This window comes from Chiloscyllium punctatum, chromosome 49 (assembly GCF_047496795.1).
Source record: "Chiloscyllium punctatum isolate Juve2018m chromosome 49, sChiPun1.3, whole genome shotgun sequence".
NCBI lineage: Eukaryota > Metazoa > Chordata > Chondrichthyes > Orectolobiformes > Hemiscylliidae > Chiloscyllium > Chiloscyllium punctatum.
The window spans coordinates 3695183-3719237 of NC_092787.1; positions in this window are offsets into that span (position 1 = coordinate 3695183).

Here is a 24055-nt window from a genome sequence, read left to right on the forward strand (position 1 = left end):
GAGAAACAGAGGGGCTGAAACAGAGTGCGAGAAACAGAGGGGCTGAAACAGAGGGGCAGAAACAGAGGGGCTGAAACAGAGGGGCTGAAACAGAGGGCGAGAAACAGAGGGGCTGAATCAGAGGGGCTGAATCAGAGGGACTGAAACAGAGGGGCTGAAACAGTGGGCGAGAAACAAAGGGGCTGAAACAGCGGGCGTGAAACAGAGGGCGAGAAACAGAGGGGCTGAAACAGAGGGGCTGAAACAGACGGGCTGAAACAGAGAGCCTGAAACAGAGGGCGAGAAACAGAGGGGCTGAAACAGAGGGCGAAAAACAGAGGGGCTGAAACAGAGGGCGAGAAACAGAGGGTGAGAAACAGAGGGCGAGAAACAGAGTGGATGAAACAGAGGGGCTGAAACAAAGGGGCTGAAATAGAGGGGCTGAAACAGAGGAGCTGAATCAGAGGGGCTGAAACAGAGTGGCTGAATCAGAGGAGCTGAAACAGAGGGCGAGAAACAGAGGGGCTGAAACAGAGGGCGAGAAACAGAGGGGCTGAAACAGAGGGGCTGAAACAGAGGGGCTGAAACAGAGGGGCTGAATACGAGGGCGAGAAACAGAGAGGCTGAAACAGAGGGCGAGAAACAGAGGGGCTGAAACAGAGGGCAAGAAACAGAGGGGCTGAAACAGAGGGCGAGAAACAGAGGGGCTGAAACAGAGGGGCTGAAACAGAGGGCGAGAAACAGAGGGGCTGAAACAGAGGGCGAGAAACAGAGGGGCTGAAACAGAGTGCGAGAAACAGAGGGCGAGAAACAGAGGGACTGAAACAGAAGGGCTGAAACAGAGGGGCTAAAACAGAGGGCGAGAAACAGAGGGGCTGAAACAGAGGGGCTGAAACAGAGGGGCTGAAACAGAGGGCGAGAAACTGTGGGGCTGAAACAGAGGAGCTGAAACAGTGGGGCTGAAACAGAGGGCGAGAAACAGAGGGGCTGAAACAGAGGTGCTGATTCAGAGGGGCTGAATCAGAGGGGCTTAATCAGAGGGGCTGAAACAGAGGGGCTTAATCAGAGGGGCTGAAACAGAGGGCGAGAAACAGAGGGGCTGAAACAGAGGGCGAGAAACAGAGGGGCAGAAACAGAGGGCGAGAAACAGAGGAGCAGAAACAGAGGGGCTGAAACAGAGAGCGCGAAACAGAGGGGCTGAAACAGATGGCGAGAAACAGAGGGTGAGAAACAGAGTTCGAGAAACAGAGGGGCTGAAACAGAGGGCAAGAAACAGAGGGCCTGAAACAGAGGGCGAGAAACAGAGGGCTGAAACAGAGGGGCTGAAACAGAGGGGCTGAAACAGAGGGGCTGAAACAGAGGGCGAGATACAGAGAGGCTGAAACAGAGGGCGAGAAACAGAGTGGCTGAAACAGAGGGCAAGAAACAGAGGGGCTGAAACAGAGGGCGAGAAACAGAGGGGCTGAAACAGAGGGGCTGAAACAGAGGGCGAGAAACAGAGGGACTGAAACAGAGGGGCTGAAACAGAGGGGCTGATACAGAGGGCGAGAAACAGAGCGGCTGAAACAGAGGGCGAGAAACAGAGGGGCTGAAACAAAGGGGCTGAAACAGTGGGGCTAAAACAGAGGGGCTGAAACAGAGGGCGAGAAATAGAGGGGGTGAAACAGAGGGTGAGAAACAGAGGGGCTGAAACAGAGGGCGAGAAACAGAGGGGCTGAAACAGAGGGGCTGAAACAGAGGGGCTGAAACAGAGGGCGAGAAACAGAGGGGCTGAAAGAAAGGGCGAGAAACAGAGGGGCTGAAACAGAGGGCGAGAAACAGAGGGGCTGAATCAGAGGGGCTGAAACAGAGGGCGAGAAACAAATGGGCTGAAACAGAGAGCGAGAAACAGAGGGGCTGAAACAGAGGGGCTGAAACAGAGGGTGAGAAACAGAGGGGCTGAAACAGAGGGCGAGAAACAGAGGGGCTGAAACAGAGGTGCTGATTCAGAGGGGCTGAATCAGAGGGGCTTAATCAGAGGAGCAGAAACAGAGGGGCTGAAACAGAGAGCGCGAAACAGAGGGGCTGAAACAGATGGCGAGAAACAGAGCGGCTGTAACAGAGGTCAAGAAACAGAGGGGCTGAAACAGAGAGGCTGAAACAGAAGGGCAGAAACAGAGAGGCTGAAACAGAGGGCGAGAAACAGAGGGGCTGAATCAGAGGGGCTGAATCAGAAGGGCTGAAAAGGAGGGCAAGAAACAGAGGGGCTGAAACAGAGTGGCTGGAACAGAGGGCGAGAAACAGAGGGGCTGAATCAGACGGGCTGAATCAGAGGGGCTGAAACAGAGGGGCTGAAACAGAGGGCGAGAAACAGAGGGGCTGAAACAGAGGGCGAGAAACAGAGGGGCTGAAAAAGAGGGGCTGAAACAGAGGGGCTGAAACAAAGCGGCTGATGCAGAGGGCGAGAAATAGAGGGGCTGAAACAGAGGGGCTGAAACAGAGGGGCTGAAACAGAGGGCGAGAAACAGAGAGGCTGAAACAGAGGGCGAGAAACAGAGTGGCTGAAACAGAGGGCAAGAAACAGAGGGGCTGAAACAGAGAGCGAGAAACAGAGGGGCTGAAACAGTGGGGCTGAAACAGAGGGGCTGATACAGAGGGCGAGAAACAGAGCGGCTGAAACAGAGGGCGAGAAACAGAGGGGCTGAAACAAAGGGGCTGAAACAGTGGGGCTAAAACAGAGGGCGAGAAATAGAGGGGCTGAAACAGAGGGCGAGAAATAGAGGGGCTGAAACAGAGGGCGAGAAACAGAGGGGCTGAAACAGAGGGCGAGAAACAGAGGGGCTGAAACAGAGGGGCTGAAACAGAGGGGCTGAAACAGAGGGCGAGAAACAGAGGGGCTGAAACAGAGGGCGAGAAACAGAGGGGCTGAATCAGAGGGCGAGAAACAGAGGGGCTGAAACAGAGGGGCTGAAACAGAGGGGCTGAAACAGAAGGGCTGAAACAGAGGGCAAGAAACAGAGGGGCTGAAACAGAGGGGCTGAAACAGAAGGGCTGAAACAGAGGGGCTGAAACAGAGGGCAAGAAACAGAGAGGCTGAAACAGAGGGGCTGAAACAGAAGGGCTGAAACAGAGGGGCTGAAACAGAGGGCGAGAAACAGAGGGGCTGAATCAGAAGGGCTGAAACTGAGGGGCTGAATCAGAGGGGCTGAAACAGAAGGCGAGAAACAGAGGGGCTGAAACAGAGGGCGAGAAACTGAGGGGCAGAAACAGAGGGCGAGAAACAGAGGGGCTGAAACAGAGGGTCTGAAACAGAGGGCGAGAAACAGAGGGGCTGAAACAGAGGGCGAGAAACAGAGGGGCTGAAACAGAGGGGCTGAAACAGGGGGCGAGAAACAGAGGGGCAGAAACTGAGGGCGAGAAACAGAGGGGCTGAAACAGAGGGGCTGAAACAGAGGGTCTGAATCAGAGGGGCTGAAACAGAGGGGCTGAAACAGAGGGCGAGAAACAAAGGGGCTGAAACAGCGGGCGAGAAACAGAGGGCGAGAAACAGAGGGGCTGAAACAGAGGGGCTGAAACAGACGGGCTGAAACAGAGAGCCTGAAACAGAGGGCGAGAAACAGAGGGGCTGAAACAGAGGGCGAAAAACAGAGGGGCTGAAACAGAGGGCGCGAAACAGAGGGGCTGAAACAGAGGGGCAGAAACAGAGGGGCTGAAACAGAGGGGCTGAAACAGAGGGCGAGAAACAGAGGGGCTGAATCAGAGGGGCTGAATCAGAGGGACTGAAACAGAGGGGCTGAAACAGTGGGCGAGAAACAAAGGGGCTGAAACAGCGGGCGAGAAACAGAGGGCGAGAAACAGAGGGGCTGAAACAGAGGGGCTGAAACAGACGGGCTGAAACAGAGAGCCTGAAACAGAGGGCGAGAAACAGAGTGGCTGAAACAGAGGGCGAAAAACAGAGGGGCTGAAACAGAGGTCGAGAAACAGAGGGTGAGAAACAGAGGGCGAGAAACAGAGTGGATGAAACAGAGGGGCTGAAACAAAGGGGCTGAAATAGAGGGGCTGAAACAGAGGAGCTGAATCAGAGGAGCTGAAACAGAGGGCGAGAAACAGAGGGGCTGAAACAGAGGGCGAGAAACAGAGGGGCTGAAACAGAGGGGCTGAAACAGAGGGGCTGAAACCGAGGGGCTGAATACGAGGGCGAGAAACAGAGAGGCTGAAACAGAGGGCGAGAAACAGAGGGGCTGAAACAGAGGGGCTGAAACAGAGGGCGAGAAACAGAGGGGCTGAAACAGAGGGCGAGAAACAGAGGGGCTGAAACAGAGTGCGAGAAACAGAGGGCGAGAAACAGAGGGACTGAAACAGAAGGGCTGAAACAGAGGGGCTGAAACAGAGGGCGAGAAACAGAGGGGCTGAAACAGAGGGGCTGAAACAGAGGGGCTGAAACAGAGGGCGAGAAACAGTGGGGCTGAAACAGAGGAGCTGAAACAGTGGGGCTGAAACAGAGCGGCTGAAACAGAGGGCGAGAAATAGAGGGGCTGAAACACAGGGCGAGATACAGAGGGGCTGAAACAGAGGGCGAGAAACAGAGGGGCTGAAACAGAGGGGCTGAAACAGAGGGGCTGAAACAGAGGGCGAGAAACAGAGGGGCTGAAAAAGAGGGCGAGAAACAGAGGGGCTGAAACAGAGGGCGAGGAACAGTGGGGCTGAAACAGAGGGGCTGAAACAGAGGGTGAGAAACAGAGGGGCTGAAACAGAGGGCGAGAAACAGAGGGGCTGAAACAGAGGGTCTGAAACAGAGGGGCTGAATCAGAGGGGCTGATTCAGAGGGGCTGAAACAGTGGGGCTGAATAAGAGGGGCTGAAACAGAGGGCGAGAAACAGAGGGGCTGAAACAAAGGGGCTGAAACAGTGGAGCTGAAACAGAGGGGCTGAAACAGAGGGCGAGAAATAGAGGGGCTGAAACAGAGGGCGAGAAACAGAGGGGCTGAAACAGAGGGCGAGAAACAGAGGGGCTGAAACAGAGGGGCTGAAACAGAGGGGCTGAAACAGAGGGCGAGAAACAGAGGGGCTGAAACAGAGGGGCTGAAACAGAGGGGCTGATACAGAGGGCGAGAAACAGAGGGGCTGAAACAGAGGGCGAGAAACAGAGGGGCTGAAACAGAGGGGCTGAAACAGAGGGGCTGAAACAGAGGGCGAGAAACAGATGGGCTGAAAGAGATGGCGAGAAACAGAGTGGCTGAAACAGAGGGCAAGAAACAGAGGGGCTGAAACAGAGGGCGAGAAACAGAGGGGCTGAAACAGAGGGGCTGAAACAGAGGGGCTGATACAGAGGGCGAGAAACAGAGCGGCTGAAACAGAGGGCGAGAAACAGAGGGGCTGAAACAAAGGGGCTGAAACAGTGGGGCTAAAACAGAGGGGCTGAAACAGAGGGCGAGAAATAGAGGGGCTGAAACAGAGGGCGAGAAACAGAGGGGCTGAAACAGAGGGCGAGAAACAGAGGGCCTGAAACAGAGGGGCTGAAACAGAGGGGCTGAAACAGAGGGCGAGAAACAGAGGGGCTGAAACAGAGGGCGAGAAACAGAGGGGCTGAATCAGAGGGCGAGAAACAGAGGGGCTGAAACAGAGGGGCTGAAACAGAGGGGCTGAAACAGAAGGGCTGAAACAGAGGGGCTGAAACAGAGGGCGAGAAACAGAGGGGCTGAAACAGAGGGGCTGAAACAGAAGGGCTGAAACAGAGGGGCTGAAACAGAGGGCGAGAAACAGAAGGGCTGAATCAGAGGGGCTGAATCAGAAGGGCTGAAACTGAGGGGCTGAATCAGAGGGGCTGAAACAGAAGGCGAGAAACAGAGGGGCTGAAACAGAGGCCGAGAAACTGAGGGGCAGAAACAGAGGGCGAGAAACAGAGGGTCTGAAACAGAGGGTCTGAAACAGAGGGCGAGAAACAGAGGGGCTGAAACAGAGGGTGAGAAACAGAGGGGCTGAAACAGAGGGGCTGAAACAGAGGGCGAGAAACAGAGGGGCAGAAACTGAGGGCGAGAAACAGAGGGGCTGAAACAGAGGGGCTGAAACAGAGGGTCTGAATCAGAGGGGCTGAAACAGAGGGGCTGAAACAGAGGGCGAGAAACAAAGGGGCTGAAACAGCGGGCGAGAAACAGAGGGCGAGAAACAGAGGGGCTGAAACAGAGGGGCTGAAACAGACGGGCTGAAACAGAGAGCCTGAAACAGAGGGCGAGAAACAGAGGGGCTGAAACAGAGGGCGAAAAACAGAGGGGCTGAAACAGAGGGCGCGAAACAGAGGGGCTGAAACAGAGGGGCAGAAACAGAGGGGCTGAAACAGAGGGGCTGAAACAGAGGGCGAGAAACAGAGGGGCTGAATCAGAGGGGCTGAATCAGAGGGACTGAAACAGAGGGGCTGAAACAGTGGGCGAGAAACAAAGGGGCTGAAACAGCGGGCGAGAAACAGAGGGCGAGAAACAGAGGGGCTGAAACAGAGGGGCTGAAACAGACGGGCTGAAACAGAGAGCCTGAAACAGAGGGCGAGAAACAGAGGGGCTGAAACAGAGGGCGAAAAACAGAGGGGCTGAAACAGAGGGCGAGAAACAGAGGGTGAGAAACAGAGGGCGAGAAACAGAGTGGATGAAACAGAGGGGCTGAAACAAAGGGGCTGAAATAGAGGGGCTGAAACAGAGGAGCTGAATCAGAGGGGCTGAAACAGAGTGGCTGAATCAGAGGAGCTGAAACAGAGGGCGAGAAACAGAGGGGCTGAAACAGAGGGGCTGAAACAGAGGGGCTGAAACAGAGGGGCTGAAACAGAGGGGCTGAAACAGAGGGGCTGAATACGAGGGCGAGAAACAGAGAGGCTGAAACAGAGGGCGAGAAACAGAGGGGCTGAAACAGAGGGCAAGAAACAGAGGGGCTGAAACAGAGGGCGAGAAACAGAGGGGCTGAAACAGAGGGGCTGAAACAGAGGGCGAGAAACAGAGGGGCTGAAACAGAGGGCGAGAAACAGAGGGGCTGAAACAGAGTGCGAGAAACAGAGGGCGAGAAACAGAGGGACTGAAACAGAAGGGCTGAAACAGAGGGGCTGAAACAGAGGGCGAGAAACAGAGGGGCTGAAACAGAGGGGCTGAAACAGAGGGGCTGAAACAGAGGGCGAGAAACAGTGGGGCTGAAACAGAGGAGCTGAAACAGTGGGGCTGAAACAGAGCGGCTAAAACAGAGGGCGAGAAATAGAGGGGCTGAAACACAGGGCGAGAAACAGAGGGGCTGAAACAGAGGGCGAGAAACAGAGGGGCTGAAACAGAGGGGCTGAAACAGAGGGGCTGAAACAGAGGGCGAGAAACAGAGGGGCTGAAAAAGAGGGCGAGAAACAGAGGGGCTGAAACAGAGGGCGAGGAACAGTGGGGCTGAAACAGAGGGGCTGAAACAGAGGGTGAGAAACAGAGGGGCTGAAACAGAGGGCGAGAAACAGAGGGGCTGAAACAGAGGGTCTGAAACAGAGGGGCTGAATCAGAGGGGCTGATTCAGAGGGGCTGAAACAGTGGGGCTGAATAAGAGGGGCTGAAACAGAGGGCGAGAAACAGAGGGGCTGAAACAAAGGGGCTGAAACAGTGGAGCTGAAACAGAGGGGCTGAAACAGAGGGCGAGAAATAGAGGGGCTGAAACAGAGGGCGAGAAACAGAGGGGCTGAAACAGAGGGGCTGAAACAGAGGGGCTGATACAGAGGGCGAGAAACAGATGGGCTGAAAGAGATGGCGAGAAACAGAGTGGCTGAAACAGAGGGCAAGAAACAGAGGGGCTGAAACAGAGGGCGAGAAACAGAGGGGCTGAAACAGAGGGGCTGAAACAGAGGGGCTGATACAGAGGGCGAGAAACAGAGCGGCTGAAACAGAGGGCGAGAAACAGAGGGGCTGAAACAAAGGGGCTGAAACAGTGGGGCTAAAACAGAGGGGCTGAAACAGAGGGCGAGAAATAGAGGGGCTGAAACAGAGGGCGAGAAACAGAGGGGCTGAAACAGAGGGCGAGAAACAGAGGGGCTGAAACAGAGGGGCTGAAACAGAGGGGCTGAAACAGAGGGCGAGAAACAGAGGGGCTGAAACAGAGGGCGAGAAACAGAGGGGCTGAATCAGAGGGCGAGAAACAGAGGGGCTGAAACAGAGGGGCTGAAACAGAGGGGCTGAAACAGAAGGGCTGAAACAGAGGGGCTGAAACAGAGGGCGAGAAACAGAGGGGCTGAAACAGAGGGGCTGAAACAGAAGGGCTGAAACAGAGGGGCTGAAACAGAGGGCGAGAAACAGAGGGGCTGAATCAGAGGGGCTGAATCAGAAGGGCTGAAACTGAGGGGCTGAATCAGAGGGGCTGAAACAGAAGGCGAGAAACAGAGGGGCTGAAACAGAGGGCGAGAAACTGAGGGGCAGAAACAGAGGGCGAGAAACAGAGGGTCTGAAACAGAGGGTCTGTAACAGAGGGCGAGAAACAGAGGGGCTGAAACAGAGGGTGAGAAACAGAGGGGCTGAAACAGAGGGGCTGAAACAGAGGGCGAGAAACAGAGGGGCTGAAACAGAGGGGCTGAAACAGAGGGTCTGAATCAGAGGGGCTGAAACAGAGGGGCTGAAACAGAGGGCGAGAAACAAAGGGGCTGAAACAGCGGGCGAGAAACAGAGGGCGAGAAACAGAGGGGCTGAAACAGAGGGGCTGAAACAGACGGGCTGAAACAGAGAGCCTGAAACAGAGGGCGAGAAACAGAGGGGCTGAAACAGAGGGCGAAAAACAGAGGGGCTGAAACAGAGGGCGCGAAACAGAGGGGCTGAAACAGAGGGGCAGAAACAGAGGGGCTGAAACAGAGGGGCTGAAACAGAGGGCGAGAAACAGAGGGGCTGAATCAGAGGGGCTGAATCAGAGGGACTGAAACAGAGGGGCTGAAACAGTGGGCGAGAAACAAAGGGGCTGAAACAGCGGGCGAGAAACAGAGGGCGAGAAACAGAGGGGCTGAAACAGAGGGGCTGAAACAGACGGGTTGAAACAGAGAGCCTGAAACAGAGGGCGAGAAACAGAGGGGCTGAAACAGAGGGCGAAAAACAGAGGGACTGAAACAGAGGGCGAGAAACAGAGGGTGAGAAACAGAGGGCGAGAAACAGAGTGGATGAAACAGAGGGGCTGAAACAAAGGGGCTGAAATAGAGGGGCTGAAACAGAGGAGCTGAATCAGAGGGGCTGAAACAGAGTGGCTGAATCAGAGGAGCTGAAACAGAGGGCGAGAAACAGAGGGGCTGAAACAGAGGGGCTGAAACAGAGGGGCTGAAACAGAGGGGCTGAAACAGAGGGGCTGAAACAGAGGGGCTGAATCCGAGGGCGAGAAACAGAGAGGCTGAAACAGAGGGCGAGAAACAGAGGGGCTGAAACAGAGGGCAAGAAACAGAGGGGCTGAAACAGAGGGCGAGAAACAGAGGGGCTGAAACAGAGGGGCTGAAACAGAGGGGCTGAAAGAGAGGGGCTGAAACAGAGGGCGAGAAACAGAGGGGCTGAAACAGAAGGGCTGAAACAGAGGGGCTGAAACAGAGGGCAAGAAACAGAGAGGCTGAAACAGAGGGGCTGAAACAGAAGGGCTGAAACAGAGGGGCTGAAACAGAGGGCGAGAAACAGAGGGGCTGAATCAGAAGGGCTGAAACTGAGGGGCTGAATCAGAGGGGCTGAAACAGAAGGCGAGAAACAGAGGGGCTGAAACAGAGGGCGAGAAACTGAGGGGCAGAAACAGAGGGCGAGAAACAGAGGGGCTGAAACAGAGGGTCTGAAACAGAGGGCGAGAAACAGAGGGGCTGAAACAGAGGGCGAGAAACAGAGGGGCTGAAACAGAGGGGCTGAAACAGGGGGCGAGAAACAGAGGGGCAGAAACTGAGGGCGAGAAACAGAGGGGCTGAAACAGAGGGGCTGAAACAGAGGGTCTGAATCAGAGGGGCTGAAACAGAGGGGCTGAAACAGAGGGCGAGAAACAAAGGGGCTGAAACAGCGGGCGAGAAACAGAGGGCGAGAAACAGAGGGGCTGAAACAGAGGGGCTGAAACAGACGGGCTGAAACAGAGAGCCTGAAACAGAGGGCGAGAAACAGAGGGGCTGAAACAGAGGGCGAAAAACAGAGGGGCTGAAACAGAGGGCGCGAAACAGAGGGGCTGAAACAGAGGGGCAGAAACAGAGGGGCTGAAACAGAGGGGCTGAAACAGAGGGCGAGAAACAGAGGGGCTGAATCAGAGGGGCTGAATCAGAGGGACTGAAACAGAGGGGCTGAAACAGTGGGCGAGAAACAAAGGGGCTGAAACAGCGGGCGAGAAACAGAGGGCGAGAAACAGAGGGGCTGAAACAGAGGGGCTGAAACAGACGGGCTGAAACAGAGAGCCTGAAACAGAGGGCGAGAAACAGAGTGGCTGAAACAGAGGGCGAAAAACAGAGGGGCTGAAACAGAGGTCGAGAAACAGAGGGTGAGAAACAGAGGGCGAGAAACAGAGTGGATGAAACAGAGGGGCTGAAACAAAGGGGCTGAAATAGAGGGGCTGAAACAGAGGAGCTGAATCAGAGGAGCTGAAACAGAGGGCGAGAAACAGAGGGGCTGAAACAGAGGGCGAGAAACAGAGGGGCTGAAACAGAGGGGCTGAAACAGAGGGGCTGAAACCGAGGGGCTGAATACGAGGGCGAGAAACAGAGAGGCTGAAACAGAGGGCGAGAAACAGAGGGGCTGAAACAGAGGGGCTGAAACAGAGGGCGAGAAACAGAGGGGCTGAAACAGAGGGCGAGAAACAGAGGGGCTGAAACAGAGTGCGAGAAACAGAGGGCGAGAAACAGAGGGACTGAAACAGAAGGGCTGAAACAGAGGGGCTGAAACAGAGGGCGAGAAACAGAGGGGCTGAAACAGAGGGGCTGAAACAGAGGGGCTGAAACAGAGGGCGAGAAACAGTGGGGCTGAAACAGAGGAGCTGAAACAGTGGGGCTGAAACAGAGCGGCTGAAACAGAGGGCGAGAAATAGAGGGGCTGAAACACAGGGCGAGATACAGAGGGGCTGAAACAGAGGGCGAGAAACAGAGGGGCTGAAACAGAGGGGCTGAAACAGAGGGGCTGAAACAGAGGGCGAGAAACAGAGGGGCTGAAAAAGAGGGCGAGAAACAGAGGGGCTGAAACAGAGGGCGAGGAACAGTGGGGCTGAAACAGAGGGGCTGAAACAGAGGGTGAGAAACAGAGGGGCTGAAACAGAGGGCGAGAAACAGAGGGGCTGAAACAGAGGGTCTGAAACAGAGGGGCTGAATCAGAGGGGCTGATTCAGAGGGGCTGAAACAGTGGGGCTGAATAAGAGGGGCTGAAACAGAGGGCGAGAAACAGAGGGGCTGAAACAAAGGGGCTGAAACAGTGGAGCTGAAACAGAGGGGCTGAAACAGAGGGCGAGAAATAGAGGGGCTGAAACAGAGGGCGAGAAACAGAGGGGCTGAAACAGAGGGCGAGAAACAGAGGGGCTGAAACAGAGGGGCTGAAACAGAGGGGCTGAAACAGAGGGCGAGAAACAGAGGGGCTGAAACAGAGGGGCTGAAACAGAGGGGCTGATACAGAGGGCGAGAAACAGAGGGGCTGAAACAGAGGGCGAGAAACAGAGGGGCTGAAACAGAGGGGCTGAAACAGAGGGGCTGAAACAGAGGGCGAGAAACAGATGGGCTGAAAGAGATGGCGAGAAACAGAGTGGCTGAAACAGAGGGCAAGAAACAGAGGGGCTGAAACAGAGGGCGAGAAACAGAGGGGCTGAAACAGAGGGGCTGAAACAGAGGGGCTGATACAGAGGGCGAGAAACAGAGCGGCTGAAACAGAGGGCGAGAAACAGAGGGGCTGAAACAAAGGGGCTGAAACAGTGGGGCTAAAACAGAGGGGCTGAAACAGAGGGCGAGAAATAGAGGGGCTGAAACAGAGGGCGAGAAACAGAGGGGCTGAAACAGAGGGCGAGAAACAGAGGGCCTGAAACAGAGGGGCTGAAACAGAGGGGCTGAAACAGAGGGCGAGAAACAGAGGGGCTGAAACAGAGGGCGAGAAACAGAGGGGCTGAATCAGAGGGCGAGAAACAGAGGGGCTGAAACAGAGGGGCTGAAACAGAGGGGCTGAAACAGAAGGGCTGAAACAGAGGGGCTGAAACAGAGGGCGAGAAACAGAGGGGCTGAAACAGAGGGGCTGAAACAGAAGGGCTGAAACAGAGGGGCTGAAACAGAGGGCGAGAAACAGAAGGGCTGAATCAGAGGGGCTGAATCAGAAGGGCTGAAACTGAGGGGCTGAATCAGAGGGGCTGAAACAGAAGGCGAGAAACAGAGGGGCTGAAACAGAGGCCGAGAAACTGAGGGGCAGAAACAGAGGGCGAGAAACAGAGGGTCTGAAACAGAGGGTCTGAAACAGAGGGCGAGAAACAGAGGGGCTGAAACAGAGGGTGAGAAACAGAGGGGCTGAAACAGAGGGGCTGAAACAGAGGGCGAGAAACAGAGGGGCAGAAACTGAGGGCGAGAAACAGAGGGGCTGAAACAGAGGGGCTGAAACAGAGGGTCTGAATCAGAGGGGCTGAAACAGAGGGGCTGAAACAGAGGGCGAGAAACAAAGGGGCTGAAACAGCGGGCGAGAAACAGAGGGCGAGAAACAGAGGGGCTGAAACAGAGGGGCTGAAACAGACGGGCTGAAACAGAGAGCCTGAAACAGAGGGCGAGAAACAGAGGGGCTGAAACAGAGGGCGAAAAACAGAGGGGCTGAAACAGAGGGCGCGAAACAGAGGGGCTGAAACAGAGGGGCAGAAACAGAGGGGCTGAAACAGAGGGGCTGAAACAGAGGGCGAGAAACAGAGGGGCTGAATCAGAGGGGCTGAATCAGAGGGACTGAAACAGAGGGGCTGAAACAGTGGGCGAGAAACAAAGGGGCTGAAACAGCGGGCGAGAAACAGAGGGCGAGAAACAGAGGGGCTGAAACAGAGGGGCTGAAACAGACGGGCTGAAACAGAGAGCCTGAAACAGAGGGCGAGAAACAGAGGGGCTGAAACAGAGGGCGAAAAACAGAGGGGCTGAAACAGAGGGCGAGAAACAGAGGGTGAGAAACAGAGGGCGAGAAACAGAGTGGATGAAACAGAGGGGCTGAAACAAAGGGGCTGAAATAGAGGGGCTGAAACAGAGGAGCTGAATCAGAGGGGCTGAAACAGAGTGGCTGAATCAGAGGAGCTGAAACAGAGGGCGAGAAACAGAGGGGCTGAAACAGAGGGGCTGAAACAGAGGGGCTGAAACAGAGGGGCTGAAACAGAGGGGCTGAAACAGAGGGGCTGAATACGAGGGCGAGAAACAGAGAGGCTGAAACAGAGGGCGAGAAACAGAGGGGCTGAAACAGAGGGCAAGAAACAGAGGGGCTGAAACAGAGGGCGAGAAACAGAGGGGCTGAAACAGAGGGGCTGAAACAGAGGGCGAGAAACAGAGGGGCTGAAACAGAGGGCGAGAAACAGAGGGGCTGAAACAGAGTGCGAGAAACAGAGGGCGAGAAACAGAGGGACTGAAACAGAAGGGCTGAAACAGAGGGGCTGAAACAGAGGGCGAGAAACAGAGGGGCTGAAACAGAGGGGCTGAAACAGAGGGGCTGAAACAGAGGGCGAGAAACAGTGGGGCTGAAACAGAGGAGCTGAAACAGTGGGGCTGAAACAGAGCGGCTAAAACAGAGGGCGAGAAATAGAGGGGCTGAAACACAGGGCGAGAAACAGAGGGGCTGAAACAGAGGGCGAGAAACAGAGGGGCTGAAACAGAGGGGCTGAAACAGAGGGGCTGAAACAGAGGGCGAGAAACAGAGGGGCTGAAAAAGAGGGCGAGAAACAGAGGGGCTGAAACAGAGGGCGAGGAACAGTGGGGCTGAAACAGAGGGGCTGAAACAGAGGGTGAGAAACAGAGGGGCTGAAACAGAGGGCGAGAAACAGAGGGGCTGAAACAGAGGGTCTGAAACAGAGGGGCTGAATCAGAGGGGCTGATTCAGAGGGGCTGAAACAGTGGGGCTGAATAAGAGGGGCTGAAACAGAGGGCGAGAAACAGAGGGGCTGAAACAAAGGGGCTGAAACAGTGGAGCTGAAACAGAGGGGCTGAAACAGAGGGCGAGAAATAGAGGGGCTGAAACAGAGGGCGAGAAACAGAGGGGCTGAAACAGAGGGGCTGAAACAGAGGGGCTGATACAGAGGGCGAGAAACAGATGGGCTGAAAGAGATGGCGAGAAACAGAGTGGCTGAAACAGAGGGCAAGAAACAGAGGGGCTGAAACAGAGGGCGAGAAACAGAGGGGCTGAAACAGAGGGGCTGAAACAGAGGGGCTGATACAGAGGGCGAGAAACAGAGCGGCTGAAACAGAGGGCGAGAAACAGAGGGGCTGAAACAAAGGGGCTGAAACAGTGGGGCTAAAACAGAGGGGCTGAAACAGAGGGCGAGAAATAGAGGGGCTGAAACAGAGGGCGAGAAACAGAGGGGCTGAAACAGAGGGCGAGAAACAGAGGGGCTGAAACAGAGGGGCTGAAACAGAGGGGCTGAAACAGAGGGCGAGAAACAGAGGGGCTGAAACAGAGGGCGAGAAACAGAGGGGCTGAATCAGAGGGCGAGAAACAGAGGGGCTGAAACAGAGGGGCTGAAACAGAGGGGCTGAAACAGAAGGGCTGAAACAGAGGGGCTGAAACAGAGGGCGAGAAACAGAGGGGCTGAAACAGAGGGGCTGAAACAGAAGGGCTGAAACAGAGGGGCTGAAACAGAGGGCGAGAAACAGAGGGGCTGAATCAGAGGGGCTGAATCAGAAGGGCTGAAACTGAGGGGCTGAATCAGAGGGGCTGAAACAGAAGGCGAGAAACAGAGGGGCTGAAACAGAGGGCGAGAAACTGAGGGGCAGAAACAGAGGGCGAGAAACAGAGGGTCTGAAACAGAGGGTCTGTAACAGAGGGCGAGAAACAGAGGGGCTGAAACAGAGGGTGAGAAACAGAGGGGCTGAAACAGAGGGGCTGAAACAGAGGGCGAGAAACAGAGGGGCTGAAACAGAGGGGCTGAAACAGAGGGTCTGAATCAGAGGGGCTGAAACAGAGGGGCTGAAACAGAGGGCGAGAAACAAAGGGGCTGAAACAGCGGGCGAGAAACAGAGGGCGAGAAACAGAGGGGCTGAAACAGAGGGGCTGAAACAGACGGGCTGAAACAGAGAGCCTGAAACAGAGGGCGAGAAACAGAGGGGCTGAAACAGAGGGCGAAAAACAGAGGGGCTGAAACAGAGGGCGCGAAACAGAGGGGCTGAAACAGAGGGGCAGAAACAGAGGGGCTGAAACAGAGGGGCTGAAACAGAGGGCGAGAAACAGAGGGGCTGAATCAGAGGGGCTGAATCAGAGGGACTGAAACAGAGGGGCTGAAACAGTGGGCGAGAAACAAAGGGGCTGAAACAGCGGGCGAGAAACAGAGGGCGAGAAACAGAGGGGCTGAAACAGAGGGGCTGAAACAGACGGGTTGAAACAGAGAGCCTGAAACAGAGGGCGAGAAACAGAGGGGCTGAAACAGAGGGCGAAAAACAGAGGGACTGAAACAGAGGGCGAGAAACAGAGGGTGAGAAACAGAGGGCGAGAAACAGAGTGGATGAAACAGAGGGGCTGAAACAAAGGGGCTGAAATAGAGGGGCTGAAACAGAGGAGCTGAATCAGAGGGGCTGAAACAGAGTGGCTGAATCAGAGGAGCTGAAACAGAGGGCGAGAAACAGAGGGGCTGAAACAGAGGGGCTGAAACAGAGGGGCTGAAACAGAGGGGCTGAAACAGAGGGGCTGAAACAGAGGGGCTGAATCCGAGGGCGAGAAACAGAGAGGCTGAAACAGAGGGCGAGAAACAGAGGGGCTGAAACAGAGGGCAAGAAACAGAGGGGCTGAAACAGAGGGCGAGAAACAGAGGGGCTGAAACAGAGGGGCTGAAACAGAGGGGCTGAAAGAGAGGGGCTGAAACAGAGGGCGAGAAACAGAGGGGCTGAAACAGAGGGCGAGAAACAGAGGGGCTGAAACAGAGTGCGAGAAACAGAGGGCGAGAAACAGAGGGACTGAAACAGAAGGGCTGAAACAGAGGGGCTGAAACAGAGGGCGAGAAACAGAGGGGCTGAAACAGAGGGGCTGAAACAGAGGGGCTGAAACAGAGGGCGAGAAACAGTGGGGCTGAAACAGAGGAGCTGAAACAGTGGGGCTGAAACAGAGCGGCTGAAACAGAGGGCGAGAAATAGAGGGGCTGAAACACAGGGCGAGAAACAGAGGGGCTGAAACAGAGGGCGAGAAACAGAGGGGCTGAAACAGAGGGGCTGAAACAGAGGGGCTGAAACAGAGGGCGAGAAACAGAGGGGCTGAAAAAGAGGGCGAGAAACAGAGTGGCTGAAACAGAGGGCGAGAAATAGAGGGGCTGAATCAGAGGAGCTGAAACAGAGGGCGAGAAACAGAGGGGCTGAAACAGAGGGCGAGGAACAGTGGGGCTGAAACAGAGGGGCTGAAACAGAGGGTGAGAAACAGACGGGCTGAAACAGAGGGCGAGAAACAGAGGGGCTGAAACAGAGGGTCTGAAACAGAGGGGCTGAATCAGAGGGGCTGATTCAGAGGGGCTGAAACAGTGGGGCTGAATAAGAGCGGCTGAAACAGAGGGCGAGAAACAGAGGGGCTGAAACAAAGGGGCTGAAACAGTGGAGCTGAAACAGAGGGGCTGAAACAGAGGGCGAGAAATAGAGGGGCTGAAACAGAGGGCGAGAAACAGAGGGGCTGAAACAGAGGGCGAGAAACAGATGGGCTGAAACACAGGGGCTGAAACAGAGGGGCTGAAACAGAGGGCGAGAAACAGATGGGCTGAAAGAGATGGCGAGAAACAGAGGGGCTGAAACAGAGGGCGAGAAATAGAGGGCGACAAACAGAGGGGCTGAAACAGAGGGCGAGAAACAGAGGGGCTGAAACAGAGGTGCTGAAACAGAGGGTGAGAAACAGAGGGGATGAAACAGAGGGCGAGAAACAGAGGGGCTGAAACAGAGGGGCTGAAACAGAGGGGCTGATTCAGAGGGGCTGAAACAGAGGGGCTGAATCGGAGGGGCTGAAACAGAGGGCGAGAAACAGAGGGGCTGAAACAGAGAGCGAGAAACAGAGGAGCAGAAACAGAGGGCGAGAAACAGAGGGGCTGAAACAGAGGGGCTGAAACAGAGAGTGCGAAACAAAGGGGCTGAAACAGAGGGCGAGAAACAGAGGCCCTGAAACAGAGGGTCTGAAACAGAGGGGCTGAAACAGAGGGCAAGAAACAGAGGGGCTGAAACCGAGTGGCTGAAACAGAAGGGCTGAAACAGAGGGGCTGAAACAGAGGGCGAGAAACAGAGGGGCTGAATCAGAGGGGCTGAATCAGAGGGGCTGAAACAGAGGGCCTGAATCAGAGGGGCTGAAACAGAAGGCGAGAAACAGAGGGGCTGAAACAGAGGGCGAGAAACAGAGGGGCAGAAACAAAGGGCGAGAAACAGAGGGGCTGAAACAGAGGGGATGAAACAGAGGGCAAGAAACAGAGGGGCTGAAACAGAGGGCGAGAAACAGAGGGGCTGAAACAGAGGTGCTGAAACAGAGGGGCTGAAACAGAGGGCGAGAAACAGAGGGGCTGAAACAGAGGGCGACAAACAGAGGGGCTGAAACAAAGGGCGAGAAACAGAGGGGCTGAAACAGAGGGGCTGAACCAGAGGGGCTGAAACAGAGGGGCTGAAACGGAGGGGCTGAAACAGAGGGGCTGGAACAGAGGGGCTGAAACAGAGGGCAAGAAACAGAGGGGCTGAAACAGAGGGGCTGAAACAGATGGGCAGAAACAGAGGGCGAGAAACAGAGGGCGAGAAACAGAGGGGCTGAATCAGAGGGGCTGAAACAGAGGGCGAGAAACAGAGGGGCTGAATCAGAGGGGCTGAATCAGAGGGGCTGAAACAGAGGGACTGAAACAGAGGGCGAGAAACTAAGGTACTGAATCAGAGGGGCTGAAGCAGAGGGGCTGAAACAGACGGGCTGAAACAGAGAGCCTGAAACAGAGTGGCTGAAACAGAGGGGCTGAAACAGAGGGTCTGAAACAGAGGGGCTGAATCAGAGGGGCTGAAACAGAGGGGCTGAATCAGAGGGGCTGAAACAGAGGGCGAGAAACAGAGGGGCTGAAACAGAGGGGCTGAATCAGAGGGATTGAAACAGAGGGGCTGACACAGAGGGCGAGAAACAGAGAGGCTGAAACAGAGGGCGAGAAACAGAGGGGCTGAAACAGAGGGCGAGAAACAGAGGGGCTGAAACAGAGGGGCTGAAACAGAGGGGCTGAAACAGAGGGCGAGAAACAGAGGGGCTGAAACAGATGTGGAGAAACAGAGGGGCTGAAACTGAGGGCGAGAAACAGAGAGGCTGAATCAGAGGGGCTGAAACAGAGTGCGAGAAACAGAGGGGCTGAAACAGAGGGCGAGAAACAGAGGGGCTGAAACAGAGGTGCTGAAACAGAGGGTGAGAAACAGAGGGGCTGAAACAGAGGGCGAGAAACAGAGGGGCTGAAACAGAGGGGCTGAAACAGAGGGGCTGATTCAGAGCGGCTGAAACAGAGGGGCTGAATCAGAGGGGCTGAAACAGAGGGCGAGAAACAGAGGGGCTGAAACAGAGGGCGAGAAACAGAGGAGCAGAAACAGAGGGCGAGAAACAGAGGGGCTGAAACAGAGGGGCTGAAACAGAGAATGCGAAACAGAGGGGCTGAAACAGAGGGCGAGAAACAGAGGGGCTGAAACAGAGGTCGAGAAACAGAGGGGCTGAAACAGAGGGCAAGAAACAGAGGGGCTGAAACCGAGTGGCTGAAACAGAAGGGCTGAAACAGAGGGGCTGAAACAGAGGGCGAGAAACAGAGGGGCTGAATCAGAGGAGCTGAATCAGAGGGGCTGAAACAGAGGGCCTGAATCGGAGGGGCTGAAACAGAAGGCGAGAAACAGAGGGGCTGAAACAGAGGGCGAGAAACAGAGGGGCAGAAACAGAGGGCGAGAAACAGTGGGGCTGAAACAGAGGGCCTGAAACAGAGGGCAAGAAACAGAGGGGCTGAAACAGAGGGCGAGAAACAGAGGGGCTGAAACAGTGGGGCTGAAGCAGAGGGGCTGAAACAGAGGGCGAGAAACAGAGGGGCTGAAACAAAGGGCGAGAAACAGAGGGACTGAAACAGAGGGGCAGAAACAGAGGGGCTGAAACAGAGGGGCTGAATCGGAGGGGCTGAAACAGAGGGGCTCAAACAGAGGGCAAGAAACAGAGGGGCTGAAACAGAGGGGCTGAAACAGAGGGGCAGAAACAGAGGGCGAGAAACAGAGGGGCTGAATCAGAGGGGCTGAATCAGAGGGGCTGAATCAGAGGGGCTGAAACAGAGGGGCTGAAACAGAGGGGCTGAAACAGACGGGCTGAAACAGAGAGCCTGAAACAGAGTGGCTGAAACAGAGGGGCTGAAATAGAGGGTCTGAAACAGAGGGGCTGAATCAGAGGGGCTGAAACAGAGGGGCTGAATCAGAGGGGCTGAAACAGAGGGCGAGAAACAGAGGGGCTGAAACAGAGGGGCTGAATCAGAGGGGCTTAAACAGAGGGGCTGAAACAGAGGGCGAGAAACAGAGGGGCTGAAACAGAGGTGCTGAAACAGAGGGGCTGATTCAGAGGGGCTGAAACAGAGGGGCTGAATCGGAGGGGCTGAAACAGAGGGCGAGAAACAGAGGGGCTGAAACAGAGAGCGAGAAACAGAGGAGCAGAAACAGAGGGCGAGAAACAGAGGGGCTGAAACAGAGGGGCTGAAACAGAGAGTGCGAAACAAAGGGGCTGAAACAGAGGGCGAGAAACAGAGGGGCTGAAACAGAGGGTCTGAAACAGAGGGGCTGAAACAGAGGGAAAGAAACAGAGGGGCTGAAACCGAGTGGCTGAAACAGAAGGGCTGAAACAGAGGGGCTGAAACTTAGGGCGAGAAACAGAGGGGCTGAATCAGAGGGGCTGAATCAGAGGGGCTGAAACAGAGGGCCTGAATCAGAGGGGCTGAAACAGAAGGCGAGAAACAGAGGGGCTGAAACAGAGGGCGAGAAACAGAGGGGCAGAAACAAAGGGCGAGAAACAGAGGGGCTGAAACAGAGGGGATGAAACAGAGGGCAAGAAACAGAGGGGCTGAAACAGAGGGCGAGAAACAGAGGGGCTGAAACAGAGGTGCTGAAACAGAGGGGCTGAAACAGAGGGCGAGAAACAGAGGGGCTGAAACAGAGGGCGACAAACAGAGGGGCTGAAACAAAGGGCGAGAAACAGAGGGGCTGAAACAGAGGGGCTGAACCAGAGGGGCTGAAACAGAGGGGCTGAAACGGAGGGGCTGAAACAGAGGGGCTGGAACAGAGGGGCTGAAACAGATGGGCAGAAACAGAGGGCGAGAAACAGAGGGCGAGAAACAGAGGGGCTGAATCAGAGGGGCTGAAACAGAGGGCGAGAAACAGAGGGGCTGAATCAGAGGGGCTGAAGCAGAGGGGCTGAAACAGAGGGACTGAAACAGAGGGCGAGAAACTAAGGTACTGAATCAGAGGGGCTGAAGCAGAGGGGCTGAAACAGACGGGCTGAAACAGAGAGCCTGAAACAGAGTGGCTGAAACAGAGGGGCTGAAATAGAGGGTCTGAAACAGAGGGGCTGAATCAGAGGGGCTGAAACAGAGGGGCTGAATCAGAGGGGCTGAAACAGAGGGCTAGAAACAGAGGGGCTGAAACAGAGGGGCTGAATCAGAGGGATTGAAACAGAGGGGCTGACACAGAGGGCGAGAAACAGAGAGGCTGAAGCAGAGGGCGAGAAACAGAGGGGCTGAAACAGAGGGCGAGAAACAGAGGGGCTGAAACAGAGGGGCTGAAACAGAGGGGCTGAAACAGAGGGCGAGAAACAGAGGGGCTGAAACAGATGTGGAGAAACAGAGGAGCTGAAACTGAGGGCGAGAAACAGAGAGGCTGAATCAGAGGGGCTGAAACAGAGGGCGAGAAACAGAGGGGCTGAAACAGAGGGCGAGAAACAGAGGGGCTGAAACAGAGGTGCTGAAACACAGGGTGAGAAACAGAGGGGCTGAAACAGAGGGCGAGAAACAGAGGGGCTGAAACAGAGGGGCTGAAACAGAGGGGCTGATTCAGAGGGGCTGAAACAGAGGGGCTGAATCAGAGGGGCTGAAACAGAGGGCGAGAAACAGAGGGGCTGAAACAGAGGGCGAGAAACAGAGGAGCAGAAACAGAGGGCGAGAAACAGAGGGGCTGAAACAGAGGGGCTGAAACAGGGAATGCGAAACAGAGGGGCTGAAACAGAGGGCGAGAAACAGAGGGGCTGAAACAGAGGTCGAGAAACAGAGGGGCTGAATCAGAGGAGCTGAATCAGAGGGGCTGAAACAGAGGGCCTGAATCAGAGGGGCTGAAACAGAAGGCGAGAAACAGAGGGGCTGAAACAGAAGGGCTGAAACAGAGGGGCTGAAACAGAGGGCGAGAAACAGAGGGGCTGAATCAGAGGAGCTGAATCAGAGGGGCTGAAACAGAGGGCCTGAATCAGAGGGGCTGAAACAGAAGGCGAGAAACAGAGGGGCTGAAACAGAGGGCGAGAAACAGAGGGGCAGAAACAGAGGGCGAGAAACAGTGGGGCTGAAACAGAGGGCCTGAAACAGAGGGCAAGAAACAGAGGGGCTGAAACAGAGGGCGAGAAACAGAGGGGCTGAAACAGTGGGGCTGAAGCAGAGGGGCTGAAACAGAGGGCGAGAAACAGAGGGGCTGAAACAAAGGGCGAGAAACAGAGGGGCAGAAACAGAGGGGCAGAAACAGAGGGGCTGAAACAGAGGGGCTGAATCGGAGGGGCTGAAACAGAGGGGCTCAAACAGAGGGCAAGAAACAGAGGGGCTGAAACAGAGGGGCTGAAACAGAGGGGCAGAAACAGAGGGTGAGAAACAGAGGGGCTGAATCAGAGGGGCTGAATCAGAGGGGCTGAATCAGAGGGGCTGAAACAGAGGGGCTGAAACAGAGGGCGAGAAACTAAGGTACTGAATCAGAGGGGCTGAAACAGAGGGGCTGAAACAGAGGGGCTGAAACAGACGGGCTGAAACAGAGAGCCTGAAACAGAGGGGCTGAAACAGAGGGGCTGAATCAGAGGGTCTGAAACAGAGGGGCTGAATCAGAGGGGCTGAAACAGAGGGGCTGAAACAGAGGGGCTGAATCAGAGGGGCTTAAACAGAGGGGCTGAAACAGAGGTCGAGAAACAGAGAGGCTGAAACAGAGGGCGAGAAACAGAGGGGCTGAAACAGAGGGCGAGAAACAGAGGGGCTGAAACAGAGGGGCTGAAACAGAGGGGCTGAAACAGGGCGAGAAACAGAGGGGCTGAAAGAGATGGCGAGAAACAGAGGGGCTGAAACAGAGGGCGAGAAACAGAGGGGCTGAATCAGAGGGGCTGAAACAGAGGGCGAGAAACAGAGGGGCTGAAACAGAGGGCGAGAAACAGAGGGGCTGAAACAGAGGTGCTGAAACAGAGGGTGAGAAACAGAGGGGCTGAAACAGAGGGCGAGAAACAGAGGGGCTGAATCAGAGGGGCTGAAACAGAGGGGCTGATTCAGAGGGGCTGAAACAGAGGGGCTGAAACAGAGGGGCTGAATCAGAGGGGCTGAAACAGAGGGCGAGAAACAGAGGGGCTGAAACAGAGGGGCTGAATCAGGGGGCTTAAACAGAGGGGCTGAAACAGAGGTCGAGAAACAGAGAGGCTGAAACAGAGGGCGAGAAACAGAGGGGCTGAAACAGAGGGCGAGAAACAGAGGGGCTGAAACAGAGGGGCTGAAACAGAGGGGCTGAAACAGAGGGCGAGAAACAGAGGGGCTGAAAGAGATGGCGAGAAACAGAGGGGCTGAAACAGAGGGCGAGAAACAGAGGGGCTGAATCAGAGGGGCTGAAACAGAGGGCGAGAAACAGAGAGGCTGAAACAGAGGGCGAGAAACAGAGGGGCTGAAACAGAGGTGCTGAAACAGAGGGTGAGAAACAGAGGGGCTGAAACAGAGGGCGAGAAACAGAGGGGCTGAATCAGAGGGGCTGAAACAGAGGGGCTGATTCAGAGGGGCTGAAACAGAGGGGCTGAATCAGAGGGGCTGAAACAGAGGGCGAGAAACAGAGCGGCTGAAACAGAGGGCGAGAAACAGAGGAGCAGAAACAGAGGGCGAGAAACAGAGGGGCTGAAACAGAGGGGCTGAAACAGAGAGTGCGAAACAGAGGGGCTTAAACAGAGGGCGAGAAACAGAGGGGCTGAAAAAGAGGGCGAGAAACAGAGGGGCTGAAACAGAGGGCAAGAAACAGAGGGGCTGAAACCGAGTGGCTGAAACAGAAGGGCTGAAACAGAGGGGCTGAAACAGAGGGCGAGAAACAGAGGGGCTGAAACAGAGGGGCTGAATCAGAGGGGCTGAAACAGAAGGCGAGAAACATAGGGGCTGAAACAGAGGGCGAGAAACAGAGGGGCAGAAACAGAGGGCGACAAACAGAGGGGCTGAAACAGAGGGGCTGAAACAGAGGGCAAGAAACAGAGGGGCTGAAACAGAGGGCGAGAAACAGAGGGGCTGAAACAGAGGGGCTGAAACAGAGGGGCTGAAACAGAGGGCGAGAAACAGAGGGGCTGAAACAAAGGGCGAGAAACAGAGGGGCTGAAATAGAGGGGCAGAAACAGAGGGGCTGAAACAGAGGGGCTGAATCGGAGGGGCTGAAACAGAGGGGCTGAAACAGAGGGGCTGAAACAGAGGGCAAGAAACAGAGGGGCTGAAACAGAGGGGCTGAAACAGAGGGGCAGAAACAGAGGGCGAGAAACAGAGGGGCTGAATCAGAGGGGCTGAATCAGAGGGGCTGAATCAGAGGGGCTGAAACAGAGGGCGAGAAACAGAGGGGCTGAAACAGAGGGAGAGAAACAGAGGGGCTGAAACAGACGGGCTGAAACAGAGAGCCTGAAACTGAGGGGCTGAAACAGAGGGGCTGAAATAGAGGGGCTGAAACAGAGGGGCTGAAACAGAGGGCGTGAAACAGAGGGGCTGAATCAGAGGGGCTGAAACAGAGGGGCTGAAAC